General features: G+C 35.0%; 1 pseudogene; it reads left to right on the forward strand.

Moving 5' to 3' along the window:
• The first annotated feature begins 5,861 nt into the window (after positions 1 to 5,861).
• LOC118029796 (BEL1-like homeodomain protein 2) lies at positions 5,862 to 12,831 on the forward strand (annotated as a pseudogene).
• Positions 12,832 to 20,518: the final 7,687 nt, after the last annotated feature.

The raw sequence follows: 20,518 nt of genomic DNA on the forward strand, positions 1-20,518 counted from the left end.
TATGTAAACCATGTGATTGCCGTACCACGGAGATAACGCAAGATGCGTTTCACGGCAGCCCAATGGGATTCTGTAGGAGCATGCATAAATTGACAGACCCCGGTTAACAGCAAAGCAAATATCCGGGCGTGTGAAAGTGAGATATTGGAGAGCACCAACAAGTTGCCGAAAACGAGTAGCATCAGAAAAACAATGGATCCGGCATAATGGTGGCTTTGGATGCCGAAATAGGAGTATCAACTGGTTTACAGGATAACATACCAGCTCGTGTGAGGATATCAAGTGTATATTTATGTTGACAAAGCATAAGTCCCAGACTAGTACACTGCACTTCAATACCCAAGAAATAATGAACATCACCCAAATCCCGAAGTTTAAATTCAGAGCTCAGTAGTTTGAATGAGTCGTTGTAGCAGAGTTCCATTATTACCCGTAAGCAGAATATTATCAACATAAACCAAAAGATAACAAATGTCACTACCAACCGAGAAGATAAAACAATGACGGTATCCACTTTAGAAGCACGGAAACCAATGGATAATAGAAAATCATTCAGACGAGTGTACCAAGCCCGCGGAGCCTGTTTTAACCCATATAGAGATTTTATGCAATCGACATACATGACCTGGGAGTGCAGAATCAACAAAAACCTGGAGGTTGTTTCATGTAAACCTCTTCATCAAGGACTCCATTTAGAAATGCATTATGAATGTCAAGCTGATGAATTTTTCCAACCACTCGAAACTGCAATGGAGAACACTAAGCGGACTGTTTGCCTGTTGATAACAGGACTAAAAGTTTCTGAGTAATCAATACCTTCTTGCTGAGTGAAGCCCCCTAGCAACCAGGCGCGCCTTATACCTCTCAATGCTACCATCAGATTTGCGTTTAATTTTGTAGACCCATCGGCTACCAACAACATTCATGGACGGATGAAATGGCACTAAAGTCCATGTTCTGTTTGCGCGTAAGGCCTGAATTTCCTCTCGCATAGCATTATGCCACGCTCATATCTGTTAGCATCAGGAAAAATAAGTGGCTCATGCGAGGGAGGAGAAGATACCCGACTGAAGGAAGCAGCAGAGGTGGCTGCCGTGGTGGTGATCAGCGCTGTCTTGGGCTGTCTCGGACGAAGAACCGATGGGGTGTTTAGGAGAGCAGCGGGACATATGGAGTAGCAACACCTGTACCTGGAATGTGCTGAAGAGGATAAGAGGAGAGATCAACACAAAGTTGCAGACCAGGAGGTGAAGCCGGGGAGGTGCGAAGGTTGTGCCGCAACTGAATCCTGCAAGTCAGAACCTGTTCCTGCACAATAATCATTGGGAAAGACAAGCATGTGGTGATAGTATGGCTGTGTGGGGTGGTGAGGCAGGGTCGGCTAAATAACGGGCAAGGGGAGCAAGCTGGGGGGTTGCGGCAAGGGGCAAAGGTGAGTTGTGTGTTTTGCCGAGTTGGGAAGGAAGAGGCTGAAAACAGGAAGGGGGTTGCAGTGATGGGAAGATAGGTAGGTGGAGTGGGGGGAAGGGGGTGTTTTACCTAGATTGTTCAGACTTTTGAAAAGGAAAGACACATTCATGAAAAACGAACATGACGGAGACATAGACACGACCAGACTCTAAATCAAGACACCGATAACCAAGATGAGACGAGCTATAGCCTAAAAAAACACACAAGGAGAAGATCAAAAATCTAATTTATGAGCATGATATGGAACGTAAAAATGGAAAACAAAGACACCCAAAAGTGCGTAGAAAATTATAATCAAGGAGTGCGATGAAACAACACGCAAAAGGAGATTTATTTTGAAAGAACAGGAGTAGGCATACGATTAATAAGATAGACCGATGATTCCATAGCATAGTTCCAAAAACGCAATGGGGCATTACACTGTCCTAAGAGGTTAGGCAGTTTCGACAATATGTCTATGACGACGTTCAACTGTGTTCATTTTGTTCATGAGTATGAGGACAAATTAATCGATGATGAATACCAATGTTTGAAAAAATGTATTTAATTTACGATATTCACCACCCAATCAGTTTGAACAGATTTAATTTTAAGAGAAAACTGACGCTCAACAAGTGTCTGAAAACGTTGAAACGTGGAAAATACATCAGATTTCGCAACAAGCGGATAATACCAGATATATTTAGTGTGCGCATCAACAAAGATTAACAAAATATAACGAAAACCATCAGAAGAAAAACATTGGAGCAGGACCCCAAACATTCACTAAAAATTAATTCAAGTTGGGGTAGAAGTTTGTGACCCGTCGGTCGTAATGACAAACAGGATGACTTGCCTAAAGGACATGCTTGACATTGAGTAAAAGATCGTTTAGACGTTACAAATAATTTTTATTATCAGAAAACTAACAAATTAGAAGCGAGGAGTTGGATGACCTAAACGACGATGCCCACAAGTCGGCAGTCGCGGAAATGCAAGGAGACCAAAAAGCTTGAGAACTGACGTAGCCGAGGACTCGGAGAGAACATAAGACCATCATGACTCCGACCGAAAGAAGAACTTCCTTGGTGACGAGATCCTTCACATAAACACAGAATCGTGAAATTCAAAATAAACATGATTATCACGACAGAATTTCTGAACAGATAACAAGGTTTGGTAATGTGAGGCACAACGAAGAACATTAGTTAATGTAAACAAGGTGTTTGGGGAATATAAAGTAGTATGTCCAACATGGGATATGTCAAGGGCCTTACCATCACCAACATGCAAGAAATCATTACAAGATAAGGAGCAGAATCAGTTAGAGTTGCAAGATCAGGCGTCACATGTTGATTCGCGCCGGTGTCGGGAAACCAAGTCGTTGCAGCAGAATCATTCACAACAGCAAGGTGAGCAGAGGGCTGCTGTGTGCTGCTGCGAAACTGATAGCATTGAAGAGCTGAATGGCCAGGAGTGGAACATAATTGCAGCGGACATGTCCAGACCACGCCCCTGATTTGGCCGAAAATCTGCAGCAGAGAGGTGCGCCTGTTCTACCACTGATTTTGCCTCCAATCTGCAGCGGAATGACCTCTGTTTGGGGCCTGAAATTGGTTGTGTTTGAGCGCCAATTACCTTAGAACGTCCCCTGTTTCGGCTGTGATTAGTCATGGCATAATAAAGCAGAATTCGGAGGTGTTGCAGCAATGGTGCTGCTGCGGCAGAGAAGAAGAAGACAGCAGTGATGAGAGGATGAACCGACAGCCATGGAGTGAAAAGAGTTTCTTGTGCAGAAACTCATGGGTAAGGAGATGCTATGAAGATCAGCATACGATAGCGGTTCAGCCTTGTTATGAGACTAGTTACCAAGTCTTTGAACTCACCGCGAAGTCCACGAAACACATAGAGATTGAAATCTTCAAGGGACATTGGGCGACCAGCAAGCAGCCAATTCGTCAAATAACGATTTGCTTGCTGCATATACATACTAACCGATGCATCACCTTGCGAAGGTCTTGAAAGGAGCCATGTAGTTGCATGATCCGAGAATTAGATGGAGAGGCAAGTGCCTTCTCAAGCGTGCGCCAAACACAATGTGAAAGTAGAACAATCGACGACAAGATGCAGCACATCCACGGAAAGAGAGGAGAGAAGAGCACTCAAAATAAGTTTGATCTTGTTGCTTCCAACGAAGAAAAGAGGGGCTTGATGGCAGAAGAAGAATCAGCCAAGCATCAATCATATGAGATGGAGGACACGGCAAGGAAGCCGTCAACAAACTGAAAAACACCTTGACCAAGGAGATATGGCTTCATCTGGCATTCTCCAATAAAGATAGTTGGTGTTCGTAAGTTTCAACGACACAACATGGTGGGTGTTTGATAGAGGAACCATTGGAGATTGTGTTCCCATAAGAAGGCAGTAAGGAACGGCAGAGCAGCCAAGCAGGAAGAGGGCTGGCCGGTGATGATGCATCACCGGTGGAGGGAGAGAGGTTTGGAGCAACGGCGGCAGAGGAGAGTCCATGGGGAGAGAAAATTAGGGCCGGCTGCAAGAGAGAAAAATATTAGGAGGCTCTGATACCAAGTTGAGAAATAATTAGGAGGCTTTAGAGCCTAATAGGTTAGGCCAACCCTTTCTATATATATGAGTAGGGCAATATACAATAGTAAAGGTGGAGATTACCACATAAGAATATGACTACAATATTTCCTATATAATTACATTCTATAATAGACTATAATTACTCTCTAAATTATCTAGGTAATAAAGTTTTACTTTTTTTCCTACTCTCTAAGCCTATTAGTTTCTACTTAGGGCATTAATATACAACATTAATAAGAATAAATCATTTAGCTTCATGAAACTTAATGTTTTTTTCTTTTTTTTTTTCATTTAGTACTAGCACCATTAACTCATAAGAATTGTTTTGATAAGTATTGGGACTTCTTGCTAAAGATTCTGGATTCATCGTACTAGGGAGAAATGAATATATTTACGTGAACATTTGATTAACTAACATCCAATACTAGGAAAACCTATTTCCGGTGCTTTCTGGATTTTGGAACATTATTACATTGAAGACTAAAAAAAGAGAGTTTCTAAAATCCCAAATATTTTATTTTCCCAAGTTTACCATCTCTCTTAATACAATAGAAAGTGATTTACATACTTAAGCATTGAGTATGTTTAGAATCGAGAAGGTTCCAATAATTGGATCCAACAATTGAAGATTTACAGTTTTGGGATGTTTTATCGTTGTGAAAAAGAAAATTGAAAGCAATTAAATTAAGCACGGAAAAAGCATCACAAATAAAAAGGAGTAGACAAAGAAAATCGTATATATGTGGAAATCAAGGGCCAAATAAAAAGGGTGATCAAAATTGCCAATCTTGGCATTGCCAAACCGCAAAGCTGTTATATGTGCTTTTCATATACTCCCCACAGACAAACCTAACTTGCCTTGAGCCCAACCTATAGCATGTGCAAACCATCTTTCTTGCTTTTGTGTGTGTAGCCTTTCCTAGTTAACAAAACTAAATAAAATCTCCCTTTAATTTGCTCATGTATATTAATTACTAGTATATATGTTTTCTCTACCTCCCATGGCTGCTGCTTTTATATATATATATATAATATTATATAGCTAGCTGGTTGTGTGTTATTAATGCAAAAAAAAATATTGCATCCCAAATGCACCGATTAGACCTCACCAACCCGTGTTGCTGTGGGTTCCAAATAATCATAAAGCTAGGGCATTGTGGTCATAGAAATCAAATCGAAGGATGGAGGTAGTTTGGATCATTGAGATGACCTTGCACTGACCTCATCGATCTCTATTATTTTATTCCATAGTTTGCGTGGTTTCCGAAGGGCTGTGTACAAAAATGACATAAAATAGGCTACAGCATTTTGTTCATATAAATGAAATAAATATCATCAAATTTACTACACACACACACAACTTAAGAAATACGCTGTAATCTTGATTGAAAAGGTCAGTTTAGATGCCCTTGACTTTTAAAACCTAAAAACCCCAATTTTTTTAGGGTCATATTTGTCAAGTTGCCATAAACTTGATAAAGTCTTTGTTTGCATATGTTTCGTTTCTGTTTACTTATTGTGTTTCTTTTCTCTAATTTATTTCTAGTAGTTATTATTGTCTTCGTTTTTTATTTTGCTGTTGACAAAATGCAGAGGAAACAAAAATTAAAAAAAAAAAAAAAACGTTGAATATTGTTACAAGAAAGCAGAAAAAAATTAATAAATATAAAATATTGATGAGTAAAAGAGGAGATGAAGAAGGAGAGAGAAAGAAAAAAGAAACAATAGCGACCTCTTGATCTCTCTTTCTTTTCTCTCTCCTTTCTTTTTTTTTTTTTTTTTTTTTTTTTTGAGAGATATCAATCTATTAAGCTTCCATTCTTTTCCTTTATTTTATTGTTAAGCTTCTTCACCTCTTTCCTCTCCCTCTTTCTCTCTCTCTTTACACTCACTAAGCTCTAAGTGCTGCTAAAGAGCAACCAAGAGAAAGAGAAAGAAAGAGACGACAGACAGAGGGCTACACATATAGAGATTAGATAGATAGAGAGAGAGAGAGAGAGAGAGAGAGAGAGAGATAAACAAAATGAATTTACCAAGCTTTCAGTACCACAGAAGAGAATACGATGTCTGAGAGCTTTCTATCCTTTCAAACTCTGAAACTCCAACAGGTACTTACTTGTGTGCGTGTGTGTTTGTTAGAATGATAAATTTATATAAATAAAGAGAAAGATTAACCAAATAAAGTTCCAACAAAGACCCATTTGATACTCGTTGCTCTTTCTCTCCCTCTCAGTTACACTTTGTTGGTTTTTAGTATGTTAATTTTATGATATGTTAAGCTTAAGAGAATGTTAATTTCTTGTTTCTTGTTTGTCTCTACATGTAGCAGATTTGATTGGCAAGAAAAAGAAAATAAGTTGGTGGGGGTGCTATAAATTAAGAAGATAATTGGAAGAGATGATGATCATCTTCAAGATACTGATATGGGCATAGCTACACCTCCATTCCCTCCAATTCTCCCTCACTCAAAGACTCACCAGTTAATCTCTCCAAACATTAAGTCCAATCCTTCAAATCATAATTCTATGTCCCAAGATTACCATCAAGGTATTTTTTCCTTCTCCCATGGTGGTTTCGACAGATCCTCCGTATCTCTCCAGGAGCATAATCAACAGCAGCAGCAGCAGCAGCAGCAACACGATATAGCCCAACAGATCCGCAGAGATAAGCTTAGAATCCAATCAGACTATGAACCACCCCCGCCGGCATTAGTAGGTATTGAAGAAGAAGAAGAAGAATCAAGTGGCCTTCCGGTCTACGAAACTGCCGGCATGTTATCAGAAATGTTCAATTTCCCTCCTGCTGGTGGACCAGCTGCGGCTGTTGATTTGTTGGATCAGCCTGTACACTCTAATTACCGGACCCAGCCACGACAACAACAACCGGTGACAACCAACGATTGGTATAACAGCAACAACAGGCAAAGTATGGTGGCAGGAGGTTTGGGGATAGGTGATTCCAAGAGTAATAGTAACCGTGACAGCTTGGCTCAACATCAGCATCAAATTTCAGGCATTAATGCAGATTCAGCTGCAGCCATGCAACTTTTTTTAATGAACCCATCACAACCCAGGTCACCACAATCTCCTTCTCCTTCTCATCATCAAACGCCTCCTTCAACTTCTTCTACACTACACATGTTGTTACCAAATCCTTCAAGTTCTCTTCAAGGGTATATTGCTGTGTCAGGAGGAGGTTTTGGTGCTACAAGTGTTATATCTCCACCACAATTCACCTGGGTTCCTGATAGCTCTCATGAAGGAGGCAATACTGGTGCTCCACTCAATAATCCAGGTGAAATTAGTGGTGTTGTTGAAGGGCAAGGACTTTCTCTATCATTATCATCATCTTTGCAACATTTAGAGGCAGCTAAAGCAGAAGAATTGAGGATGGGAAGTGGTGGGTTATTGTATTATAATCAAGGAGCTGGTGGATCATCTTCTGCTCAATATTACAAGAATTTGGGAGGCCACCAACACCATCAAGCATCACATTTACAAGGAGGAGTGGGACAAAACCACCACCAAGTTCATGTTGGCTTTGGGTCATCATTTGGAGTGGTGAATGTTTTGAGGAATTCAAAGTATGTGAGAGCAGCACAAGAGTTGTTAGAAGAGTTTTGCAGTGTCGGAAGAGGTCAGTTCAAGAAAAGCAAATTTGGTAGACAAAACACAAACCCTAGTTCTAATAACAATCCCGGCGGCGGCGGCGGCGGCTCTTCTTCTTCAACTAAAGATCCCCTTCCCTTGTCAGCTGCTGATAGAATTGAGCATCAAAGAAAGAAGGTCAAACTGTTGTCCATGCTTGATGAGGCATGTAAATCTTTCTCTCTCTCTTTTTCTTTCCATACCTTCTCTCTCCCTCAAGAGTCAAGACCCTTTTATTTTTATTTTATTTTTCTTGGTATGTTTATTTTAGTGCATCAATGATTTTCTAAATCACACGGACAAACAGAAAACTACGGAAAGCCTTTTCAACAATATTATAAACTATTTAAAAATCCCAAGGAGAGAAAAGCCGGCTCACCCTTGTGCAATACAATAGGGTTACATAAGATCATCTAGTTGGTAGAGTTGGATTAGTCATCATATTATTTATTTTCTGAAATTTTTATTCACACATTGATTGGAATGGTGGTGGGTTTGTGTTAAGGTTTCTGGTTGGTGTGGTAAGGTAAAATAAAAAGAAAAAAAGTCATGAAAGTCTGCTATTATTAGAGGTATCTTTCTGTGTCCACCAAGAAGCGACGTTCCTCCTGATTGGGAAGACGACTGATAATCCACCATGTCATACGTATGGGGAGTTAATATGAAGCTAAAAGAGTGGTAGCCATCGTAGTAATATTGCAGAGAAATAAAGGCATTGATATTTTATCTTAGTTGACCTTGGCAGCAGGGAGGTGTTTTCCTTTTCTTTTCTCCTTTTGTTTTTGTTTTGTTTATGCATTACAGAAGCAAGCCTGGCAATTGGCTGTATATGGGGGAAAGACAGTAACGAAAGAAACACCAAGGATATTCTATGCTCCTATTAACAATCATTTCAGCACTGTACCAGCTTTGATTAATGCATTTATTCTTCTCCTTTCTCTCTCTCTTTCTCTGCTACGGGGGTCTCCTTCAAGAACCATAAGTCTTGTCAAATATATATGTGTATTCTCTTGGGTGTCGTAAAATTCTTGATTGTCTTTCTTTCTTATTAATAGTTTATAGTATTATTAAGAAAATAGATAATAGCTAACAGATTACAGAAGTTCTAGCTCGAAAAAGGAAAGATAAAAGAAAGCAACAACGCAAACAAGGTTTTGAAACAGGTCTTGTGGTGTTTTCAAGTGAGTTTTAGCTTGTTTTTTTTATTAAAATTTGATTTTTTTTTTGTTTTCAATTAAATTTTTAATGTTTTTTAGATAGAAATAAATTTTAAAAAACTAAAAACATATTATTATAATACTTTTCTGAATATAAATTATTTTAAAACTTTTAAATAATTAGTATTATGACACTGTCATGAATATCAAATAATGTCACATGACTTTAGTCCTCTAATGATGTCCACTTCTCCTTACATACACATCTGTAATATATTTGCAATACGACAAGGTAGTGAAAACAGCCTAGAGTAATTTGTTTTAGGGGTCTGCTTCATGGGACTTATTATAGCATTATTTTCATACTTAATGCATGCCGTAATTGTTTTTTTTTTTTTTTTTCCCTTACATAAGTCATTGGTGGCACGGATTGACGGAAATGAATCCTTGAATTTGTTATGTTTAATTTGTCGGTGTACAATATTATTGCAGGTGGATAAGAGGTACAACCATTATTGTGAGCAAATGCAAATGGTAGTGAACTCATTTGATCTAATAATGGGTTTCGGAGCGGCGGTCCCTTACACCGCCCTTGCCCAGAAGGCAATGTCAAGGCATTTTCGGTGTCTAAAAGAAGCAATATCAGCACAGTTGAAGCATAGCTGTGAGCTACTTGGAGACAAAGATGGTGCCGGGACCTCAGCCATAACAAAAGGAGAGACACCGAGGCTTAAGTTATTAGAGCAAAGTCTCAGACAACAAAGAGCCTTTAACCAGATGGGCATGATGGAACAAGAAGCTTGGAGACCCCAGAGAGGCTTGCCTGAACGATCTGTCAACATTCTAAGAGCCTGGCTTTTTTGAGCATTTTCTCCACCCGTACGTTACTTTTACCTAAACTTCACTATAATCAAGAAAGTTGCAAAAAATCAAAGTATATGCACTTATTATTTAGCAGTAGAGTAAAGTTTTTATCATATAATGATACTTTCTGATTAGTTAACTAGATAGATACTAACACAAGATTCAAGTTCCCTTGTTTTACTATCTAGCTTTTTGTCCATAATGTGATTAAAAGGAACAGTAATGCAGTGTCCTTGGATGCTGTCTCGTCAGCTAAAAGCTGTCAAAGGGTTTCTATTCGTCCACTGCTTTTTCCATTATACCTAAGTTCCCTCCTCCATTCGCAGACCTCAGAAATTAGCTAGTGTGTGAAATAAAAAGAGAGAAAACTTTATTAAAGTTTGATTTAACTGACTACCTTTCCCTTTCTCTCTCTTGTTCTCTATGTGAAAATCACAATTTATACAGAAAATAATAAGAGAGATCTATGAGCGCAGTTGTACGTATCCCCCTAAACTTCTCTGATACCCCTACTCTACTACTGCCTGCTACAAAATACTGCTCATCTTTTCTTCTTAGATTCTCGCGCCTCGTGTTATTTGGTACACAAATTTTAGCTAGCATTGGTGTCTCTCTCTTTATATGGTTTATGTGTTGACTCTGATGTCATTTTCTGGTCTCTTTCTCAGGTATCCAAGCGATGCTGATAAGCATCTGTTAGCTAGACAGACTGGTTTATCGAGAAATCAGGTTAGCCGCCCCCCCAAATCTCTTTCTCTACATAAACACCTTTTTGATCTCTTCTTGAGACGAGGGAAATAGAGGGTTTCAGGGTAGGCTACTGTCATGTAACATGAAAATGGGATTCTATTCTAAGGGACCATGAGGGAGTTGAGTAGATTTGTTTGCATGGTTTAGGGTTTACTTTCTCTGGTTTACTTCTATGTCTTTCTGCTAGAGAAAGACACACATGTGTTACCCATAAGGGTCTAACACCTCTTTCTTTCTTTTGTTTTAGTTTGTGTTTTCTATATATTTTTTAATTTATTGATTTCTTTGGATTCTTTTAATTATAAGTCGAGTCGAGGGACATAGATTCTTAAATGGACATTATCAGTGAAGAAACTCTAGGGAGATACTATTAATTAAGAGCAGAGACACAAGTACACAAGAGATGAGACATGAGAGTTTGCATCTTTGATTCTCTTTCTATGTCTCTCTCTCTCTCTCTACAAATGACACCACATATTATCCAACCCACGCGAAGAAGAACCATTAAAGACAGTGAACAAAATTCTTGTATACTTGTCGGGATTTTTTACTTGCATGTTATTCTTTACCACCTGCAAGTGGGTTTTTTTAACCCTCATACTGTTTTCTTGTTTATCACGTATTTATTGAAACTGCATCTCCTTGTTTTCTCGTTGTGATTAAACCCTATAATTTTATTTCTTTTTTCTATTTAATCTGTTTTCCTCTCAAAATTTAAGGTAAAGATGGGTTCCAACTTGACTCTTCTTCGTTCGGAATTTTTTTTCTTTCTTCCCTTGTCTTGCGTGAAATTAAAAGAATATGTTACTAAATTTTCAGCGAGAAGTTCTGAAAAAACTATATATATATATTTCTATTGAACATTATTTATGTTACTGTGTTTTTCAAGTATTTTTGTTTGGAAATAAATTGAAAAAATATTTTTTAACATAAATATATTAAAATAATTTAAAATCATTAAAAAATTAATTTAAAACAATGCTTTTTTTTAAATAAACTTTTAAAGCAAAAACATACTCATTCTAAATTCACCATCATGTATAATTTATTATCAAGTGTAGTACTGTAATTTCTTATAAATGTTTTGCCGTTAGGTACCTGTTATATTAACTGAATGAAAAGCAAAATCCCAAAGGTGCCCTTGGAAAGGGAATAGAAATGAACACACATTTAGATGCTTTTATTGTAAGGTATTCTTGAATTATTCATGGCAATCGACACTGTCAAGTGAATTCCACAGCTACTAATGCCTGTTATAATAATATTATGTGTTTTGTAGCTTTTATTATTTTATTTTTTATAATTATCTCGAAAGGATATCCCAATTAGCAACTAAGATATGCATGCATCATATATATATTAAATGAAGGTTTATAATGCATGCTACTCTATGCGCTGTTTAGGTGTCAAACTGGTTCATTAATGCGAGGGTTCGGTTGTGGAAACCCATGGTTGAAGAAATGTACCAGCAAGAAGCCAAAGATGAGGAACCAGGGGCAGAAGACAGAGAAAGGAAGCCAACGAGCAGCAACAGCAACAGCAACAACAACAACAGTGGGCTTGCACAAACACCAACGCCTACTACAACAACGACAGGATCATCAGCACCAGCTGCCACAACAACAGCCCCCACAGCTACAACCATGCCATCAGGAAAAAGATCCGAAATCAATGCCAATGAAAAGGACCCTTCACTCCTTGCCATCAATAGACAGTGTTTCTCGGAAAACCAAGCTAAACTCTCCACCTCCTCCTCCACCACCATTATTACACCCACCAATATCACCTCCGCCACAGAGGTCGCACCACAGCCTCATGCTGGACAATCCTTCCATGACTTCGCTGACGATACATGTCGCCAGGGCAGCATTGTTACAGCTGATTATGGGACCACATCCGGCAATGCCAATGCTGACCACAATGGGTCTACACTTATAAGGTTTGGGACCTCTGCTGCTGGAGATGTGTCTCTCACTCTAGGGCTACGCCATGCTGGAAACGTGCCTGACAAGAGCCCTACTTTCTCCGTTAGAGATTTTGGGGGCTGTTAATTAAAATCAATTAATCATAAACTCTTATATAGTACATTTCAGAGAAAATATAATCTTACTTTCTGCCTTCTTTCTTTCTTTCTTCTTTCTACTTTCATTCTAAGAAGAAAGAAATACATAATGAGATCAAAACGTATAGCAATATTGAAGGTGGCTAGCTGTACGGATTCTATTGTAATTGTATAGTAGATTGTTTTGCATTTTTCAGTCTTTTTAAAAAAAAAAAAAATATGTACGTCTTAAGTTAAGATTTGTACCCTTTTATTTTACTAGAATAACAAAACAATCAAGTCATATATTTTCATAGAGGAAGGTGATTGTGGGTAGACATTTTTTTTTCACTTGAAGAATATAGATGACTCTTCTCGATGATTATCCAAAAAAAAAAAGAACATAGATGACTGTCCTTTGTCTCTTCCACACATAATTGCAATTCCAATCCCTTATTTGCAAGAGATGGATGAAGAAGGATATATAATACATAATAAATGAATAGATTACAATTTAATAATGACAAAACCTAGAGATGAGCTGTATTAATCTAGGATATATGTACTCTTCTGGGTACTATGATGAGTAGTGAAAGCTACTGATTTCGTGACTGATACTTGTTTATAAAACCATGTGGTTGAGGCTATAGAAACGGATGCTAAACTTGATTTTTAAGCACATCACTATATTCTTTGAAGTTGGGTCTCTTTCCTCTCGGTTCCATCTCAACTACTTTTTTCACGTATAATGATTTTCAATTTTAACCTATTGTTGGAGAGATTTAATAATCAATTACATTTTATGGTCTTATATCTAAATTTAAACATCCAGTGTATTTGAGATAAGAGTAGGTGTGTGTGTGTATAATGAGAAGTTATTAGAGAATAATATAAATCATATCTTGAGATTTCACCTAATAGTTTAAGCTATAAGATTGAGATGGTTCTTTGACATGGTATCAAAGTCTTAATGATTAAGCGATCATGTTCGAATCTCATCATCCCTATTTATTTGATAAAAAATTAAGCACAAGATAATGTGAACAGTTTAAACTATTGGGTTGCGATGATTCTTTGACAGAAATTTATTAAATTTTAGAAAAACTTACAAAATATAAGTTTATGAATAACTACATTAGATTGGTTAGGAAATAGACTACATCGTTTATTTTCGTTTGTTTTATAGGATTATCACAATCTCAAATAAATATGTATTTTAGGGTTGGTGTTTAATTTTATTAGCATCAATTTTTATTATATAATTAAATAAAAAATTATAAAAAAGTTATTAAACCTAATAAAGTCCATAACCTGGGTCGCAGAGGGACCAAGGTTGATCCAATCTATCTTTGTCTCGATATTTTTAAAAAATATTTGTCATCTTGAAATTTTGTAATAGTTAAGTTATGTTTTTACCGATCATTCAGGTTATCTTTGGATCCATAAAATCAATCGATTTAAGTTGGGCCAACTCCCACGCAGTTTTTATTGGAAACTTGAGTTAGATAAAGAGTTAGGACAAAAGGTTTTAAGATTAACCAACTTGATCAGGTTTAATGATACTATCAAAAAACTCTTCATGCTCTTAATATTCTATTTTACATTTTAAAAAAAAAAAATTGATTTGATTGCGATAGAGTGCAGGCTAATAAACTAGTAATTTCTAAATAAAGGCAATTTAAATATATTATATAGGTTAAATCATAAAAGAATTGAAAATAGGTTTTCAACATGTATTTTAAACTTAGAAAAATAATCTAAATGATGAATTTTGTCGTTATCAAAGGATTATGACCTCTCAATTACGTTGTTAGGTTGTTAGGTAAAACCCCAAGATATGATTTATATCATTATTTAACATATCTCTTTAAGTGAAAGCCCTTAGACTTGAAACTTGTATAGGCTCATACTACTTTGTGCTCATTTTTTATTAAATAAAACGAGAATGGTGAGATTCTAACTTGTGATTGCATGGTTAATAAGACTGTAATATCATCTTAAACTATAACATTCTTCTTCTTATATGAAATTATGTTTCATAAATTTGAGTTCAGACCATCTAAATGAGATGTAAGGAACCTTATCTTTTTTTAGTTTTAAATTTTGAAAAAGAAAGGACAAGAAATAATTTTTTTTAACAAAATAATTAAATCCTTCTTATAACCCTTTTCTCGGTGTCCCTTCATCTTAAATCAAATATCCTCTAATACGTTAATTGGTCATTTTTTAGAAGAGTATAGTAGTTGATCTTTATAATGAATTATAATATAACTATATTATTTCAACTAAGTATGTGCCTCTAGCTCTAATTAACAATAGTTATTAAACATGTTTTGATTTAATAAATTAAATTTAATAGACCTAACCGGTTTTTAATGACCTTGTTAGCCTCATCAATTTCAGTTTCTGTTCTGTTCTGTTAAAGAATTATCTCAACCCAATAGCTTAAGTTGTTAGGTGAGGTATCAGGATATAATTTATATTATTCTCTAACACTTCACCTTAAGTGAAAGCCCTTTAGACTTAAGAATTACACAGACTCACATTATTCTTATATTTAATTTTTATCAAATAAATATAGATGGTAAGATTCGAACTCGTTACCACTATCATCAAGGCTCTGATATAATGTTAAATAATCATCTCAACCCAATAGGTTAAGCTATTAGGTAAAATATCAGGATATTATTTATATTATTCTCTAACAAAAATCCAATTAGGTGAATATTATATAAACCAAAAAAAAAAAACCACTTCTATTTTAGTAAAAATAATTAATCTGATAAACTAATAATTCATTCTCAGTAAATCCCAATATCGAAATGTTAACTATACCTCTATTTACTTATAGATAGTATAGGGTACGTAGGTTTCGATACATTACCTGGTAACCAACACTAATTAGAAACATTGGTTCCTTAAAGTCCACAACAACAACAATAATGTGTAAAGCAACAAAGAACCCTTTACCTAATACGTTGCTTTTCTTTTTAGGAACACCACAACCTTAAACAACATATATGCCTTACATTTGAATTTGCAAAGGTGTTTTTGCTGCATGCGACGATCAATGTGTTCCTTTTGAATCAAGGAATCTATTTTAATGGAGGAAGATTCTATGAGAAATTATAAAATATGTTTTGGGCAATTGTATGATGTGATGTAGCAGCGGTTAAATCGCTATCTTGATAGGAAAAGTACAAAACAATATGTTTCACTCATGGAAGTAAGTATCAAAGCAGCAACGCCATTCTCTCTTCTGTATAACGTTCTTTGATCGTCGGAGTTGCTTAAAAAGGAAATTTAAAAAATTATTCTTCAAAAGATTTAATTAAATGGACCATTTTGTTTCAATTTTTTCCTACTATTCTGACAGTCAAACAATCGCTAAACTAAAACATAAACTAAAATTAAGGGTTAGATTTCTTATTTTGTGTTTTTTACACTCAAATTCTGAGATGTATGATCAGTGCATATATGTAGAAACGGAGTGATTTCGAGAAAATTCCTTCTTCTTTTTTCAAAATTAGTACCTATTTAATATAAATATATTAATGGGTTAACTGATCAATATATATATATATATATATATATATGGTGTGTGTGTGTGTGTGTGTGTGTGTGTGTGTGAGACATCCTTTCGCTATTCTTATGATAGTTGTTTCATTAATGTGTTATAAATATTGCTTTCGAGGGGGTCTGAGCAGAGTTCGCAAACATCTGGGCTAGCTAGGATAGGATCAAAAAACCCTCACTGCCAGTCATCAATATACCACAGCTGACAAGTACCCCAGAATGGTTTCTTTGTCTTATTTCAACTAAAAAATTTCAAATTCAATGTGAAGAAATTGACAGTATATAAAATGATATATTATAGTGTTTTTGTGTGTTTTTTCTTTTTAAAAAAATTGAATTAAAACAAGGCAGAGAGAAAAGAAGGATCCCCACCAAAATATAACAACTTGGACTGGGCCCCTATCTCAAAAAAATTGCTAGATTGAAAGCTACCCCTCAGATCCAATCCAAGGGCCTGTCCACCAACCAGATACCAGTAACATGGGGTACCCCCTGATAGGAACACACACATGATGATGATCATGATGAGGAGGAGGAGGAGGAGGAGGAGGAGGATTTTCTTCTTTATTTCTTTCTTTGTTCTTGGTCATGGCATGGCCTGGCCCCATTCTTCTCAGAGCTGATGACAGTTTTACAGACTTCAGTGACATATAAATTGAACTGGTTGAATGCGCAGGTAGGATAGGGTTTCCTGTAGATAAGATATGGACCTTAATTGGGTGCCAAAAGGAGCCTTGTTTACTAATTACTTCTGCTAAAATAATTGGAAATTATTCCTGTGACGACATCAATAATGGATGGTTTCATAAGTTTACCACAATCTCGATTTTATACAAGCATGTTTATTTAGTGACCACATTAAATACTCCATATATGCTTCAGATCAAATTAATCTGAATATTTTGAAGAAAGTGGTTTTGTATTGAAAATTAATCATCTTACAGAATTTCAAAACTACTGTACGCTATCTTTTATTTTTGATAAATATGTTGTTGATTAACGGAATGTTAGGGTAAATATATTAATAAAAGTTTATGTCAGTGAAACTGTTAAATTCAGTAGTGTAATATTCCGTAAAACATAATGTTATATAAAAATTTAAAAATCATCATGAATCTTAATGAACCTTTTAATCCTAGCCTAGATGTTATGTTTTATATATATTATATTAGAAAGATGGTTATCATTAAAGTGTTGGTATAGCGATTAAAAACATCGTTATATTTTTTGTAAGAGTGAAAACAAAAGTTTGATTTCTAAAAAAACATACTCGTTTGAGAGGGGTAACCACAAATTTTAAATGAGACTAATCTTACCTTTTAAAAAAAATATATAAAAATACTTAGATTAGCACCAAAAATATATATATTAGAAAGATGGCTTTGGTTTAGAAATCCAAAATAGTTCAACAATACTCCTAGGTTTTATTGTGCGCGTGTGTATGGATAGTTAATCACTACTGTTAATTATTTATTAACATCCAACTCCAAGAGACAAATTTAGAAGAAGTCTCATTCGTGTTTAGTGTTTAATATTGTAGTAAATAATATATTTTAAAATTATTAAAAAAAATCATTAATTTAATTTTTTTCAAGTAAAATATATTTTTAAATACATTTAAACTAAAAAAACTCAACTACTAGTCAACTGCTTCTGGTCTGGCTAAAGATTTTAGTTAGTACAATGAGGGCCACTTAATGTAATTTTAATGACAAGGGAGGGAGGCTCAGATGCCCCACATCCCCGACAAGGGACAGCAGCAAGTTATGTGGATTATTAACTAAGAGCACATTCATGTTTAAGGACCACTAAATTGAAAGTTTCTTCCTTTATAAATCTCACATGGAGCAGCAACGAGATTGTTCAATCATATTCATAACCTAGCTAGCTGCCCTCCGGCCCCCGCTGTCGTATTCCTTCTTATTTATGGCCTTTCCCCCTAAATTGAGAGGAGGAGGAGGAAGAAGAAGAAGAAATTGTTTTTAGAAATTATTATTAGGGCAAAGTAGTGGTCATGGGGTTACACCAGAAGAAATAATAAGAATAGTCCCCAGGGGATGTAGCGTGGTAACAAAGAGCTTGAGATCTGCACAGCAGGTCTTGAGTTCGAGTCAGGGCGTGCACTTCTTGTAAGAGCCTGGGACAGTCGGGGTTTTACTCGCTTATCTAGGCCCACAAAGTGCGCTTTCCAGAGAGTGGGTTTCCTTGAATCCAAAAAAAAAAAAAAAAAAAATATTTAGTACCACTATGTGGCCATGAATTTTACATTTAAGAACCTCTCTACACATTTCTGCAATCGGCTGCATGTCATCGCCAAAAGAAGAGTTCTTAATTCTTCGTAGCTATGAAGAACACACCAAAACAAACAGTAGAATCAACAAAGAAACACAGCAAAAGACAAACTAGCAGAGCTTGCTAGCAATGTCAGTTGCACCTCACCTAGACAAACACACAAAAGAAAACATCGCAAGCAAAGCATATCTGTGCACTCCTCATCATTTGTATGCACGTGCTGGTGGGGTTGCAGGCTCGGTATGCAGAACTGCATTGTAATGTCCTCTGAGGTCTGAAGAACAATGACAAACATTTTATGATATAACAAGAAACTAGATATGTTGAAACAATAATAGTATTTGGATCTGCCATGTGTCATTCACTCTACTTTGTTTTCATTATATTTTTCTTCTCAAGTTGGTAGATTGCCCTAATTATATGACTGATGCTTTCAAATTTTTATTGCAATCTGGGATGCTGTCAATTGTTTGTGTATTAAAGACCACTGTTCTACCTGGTTTGTTGTGGTGGGGTTACAGTTTTTTAAAAAATATTTTTTATTTAAAAATATATTAAAATAATATTTTTTATTTTTAAAAAATTATTTTAACATCAGTTCATCAAATATTATATAAAATATTAATTTTAAATAAAAAAAATTTCAAAATTTTTTTAAAAATATTCTAAGTAGATCAAGCTATTATAGAATGGGCATAATACAACTCTATCGGGCTTGTTATCTTCCGCTAAACGACTAGCATTTGACATTTCTGCGGTAGGACATTGATGAAAATGACTCCTAGGCATAGAAGAGGAGACCAAGGACACCATCATTGCATGAATTCTTTTATATAAAAATATGACACGGTGCGGGTGAAAGTTTTCAAAAAATAACATAAATTAAAAATGTATTTTAAAAATAGCAAAATTTAAACATAATTATGTTACTGAATATATATATAATCACAGTTCAAATAATAGTTATTTTAAAATTCATGTCTCATCTAAATTAATTAATATATACAAAAATCAATGCAAAATTTAAAAAAACCAATGACCAATTAATCAGATTTAAGATCTAATAATCAAATAAAAAAATACACATAAGTTGATATAACAAGAAAGATAAATTAGAGGAGAAAAAAAAAGAAAAATGAATAATAGGTCAACGGGCATATTATAACTCTATTTTTGACACATTGATATTATTATAAAAATCTCAACGAAATAATTCTAATTACAACTTGAAAAATCATCAAATTAGATTGTAATTATCCCAACTTAACCACAAATAAAATTTTTAATCAATTACAACCTTATTGATAGTCTTTTAATTTGTTATTAGAATCATCTTATCGAGATCTTTCAAATAGTATCAATTGTGTAAAAAATAGAATCCCGATGTAACTTCAATGGTCTATTTTTTCTTTCCTTTTTTTCTCTCTCAATTTCTCTCTTTGATCAAATTAACATATCCACTTTTTTTTTTTTGGTCATTAATATTAACTTTTATACATGATGAGACATGGATTTGAAAAATAACTCAATAGTGGTTATGTAAGAACTCATATTAATCATGATTGTATTAAAATTATGTTATTTTTTAAATATTTTTTCTCCTTGTATTATTTTCTCAAAACTCTTATTAAATTGTGTTAGAATAATACAAAAACCATGCATAGCATAACTTCTCTTTGAACATAACTTGTGTGACCTACATGATTAATAGTAAAAAAAAAAAAAACTTTTAGAGTTATTTGTTTTTGTGGTTGAAACTGATTTTTTGTGATTTTTTGAATTTGTTTTTGCTTGAAATTTTTTAAAACAATAATTAGTATTTTTTTTATTATTCTAATATTCTGATATCAAAAATATATTTTTTTAAAAAAACATTATTTTTATATATTTTTTAATAAAAAATAATCATTATTATATTCTCAAATATTTCTAAATACATGTAACGCACCACAAGTTCTGCAGTTACTAGTAAATATCACAGGATGATGTAGGAATCATAAATTATTGACAGATTAAATTGTTAGGTATTCTCATTTATCATATTAAATTATATAATGAGCACCTTATTTTGAAAAATCATGTTGCGTTCAATTTCCACAGAAATTGGAATCAAGTTCGGGTGTTAATGTTTTGTC

This window comes from Populus alba, chromosome 5, assembly GCF_005239225.2.
Source record: "Populus alba chromosome 5, ASM523922v2, whole genome shotgun sequence".
In the NCBI taxonomy this organism is placed as follows: Eukaryota; Viridiplantae; Streptophyta; class Magnoliopsida; order Malpighiales; family Salicaceae; genus Populus; species Populus alba.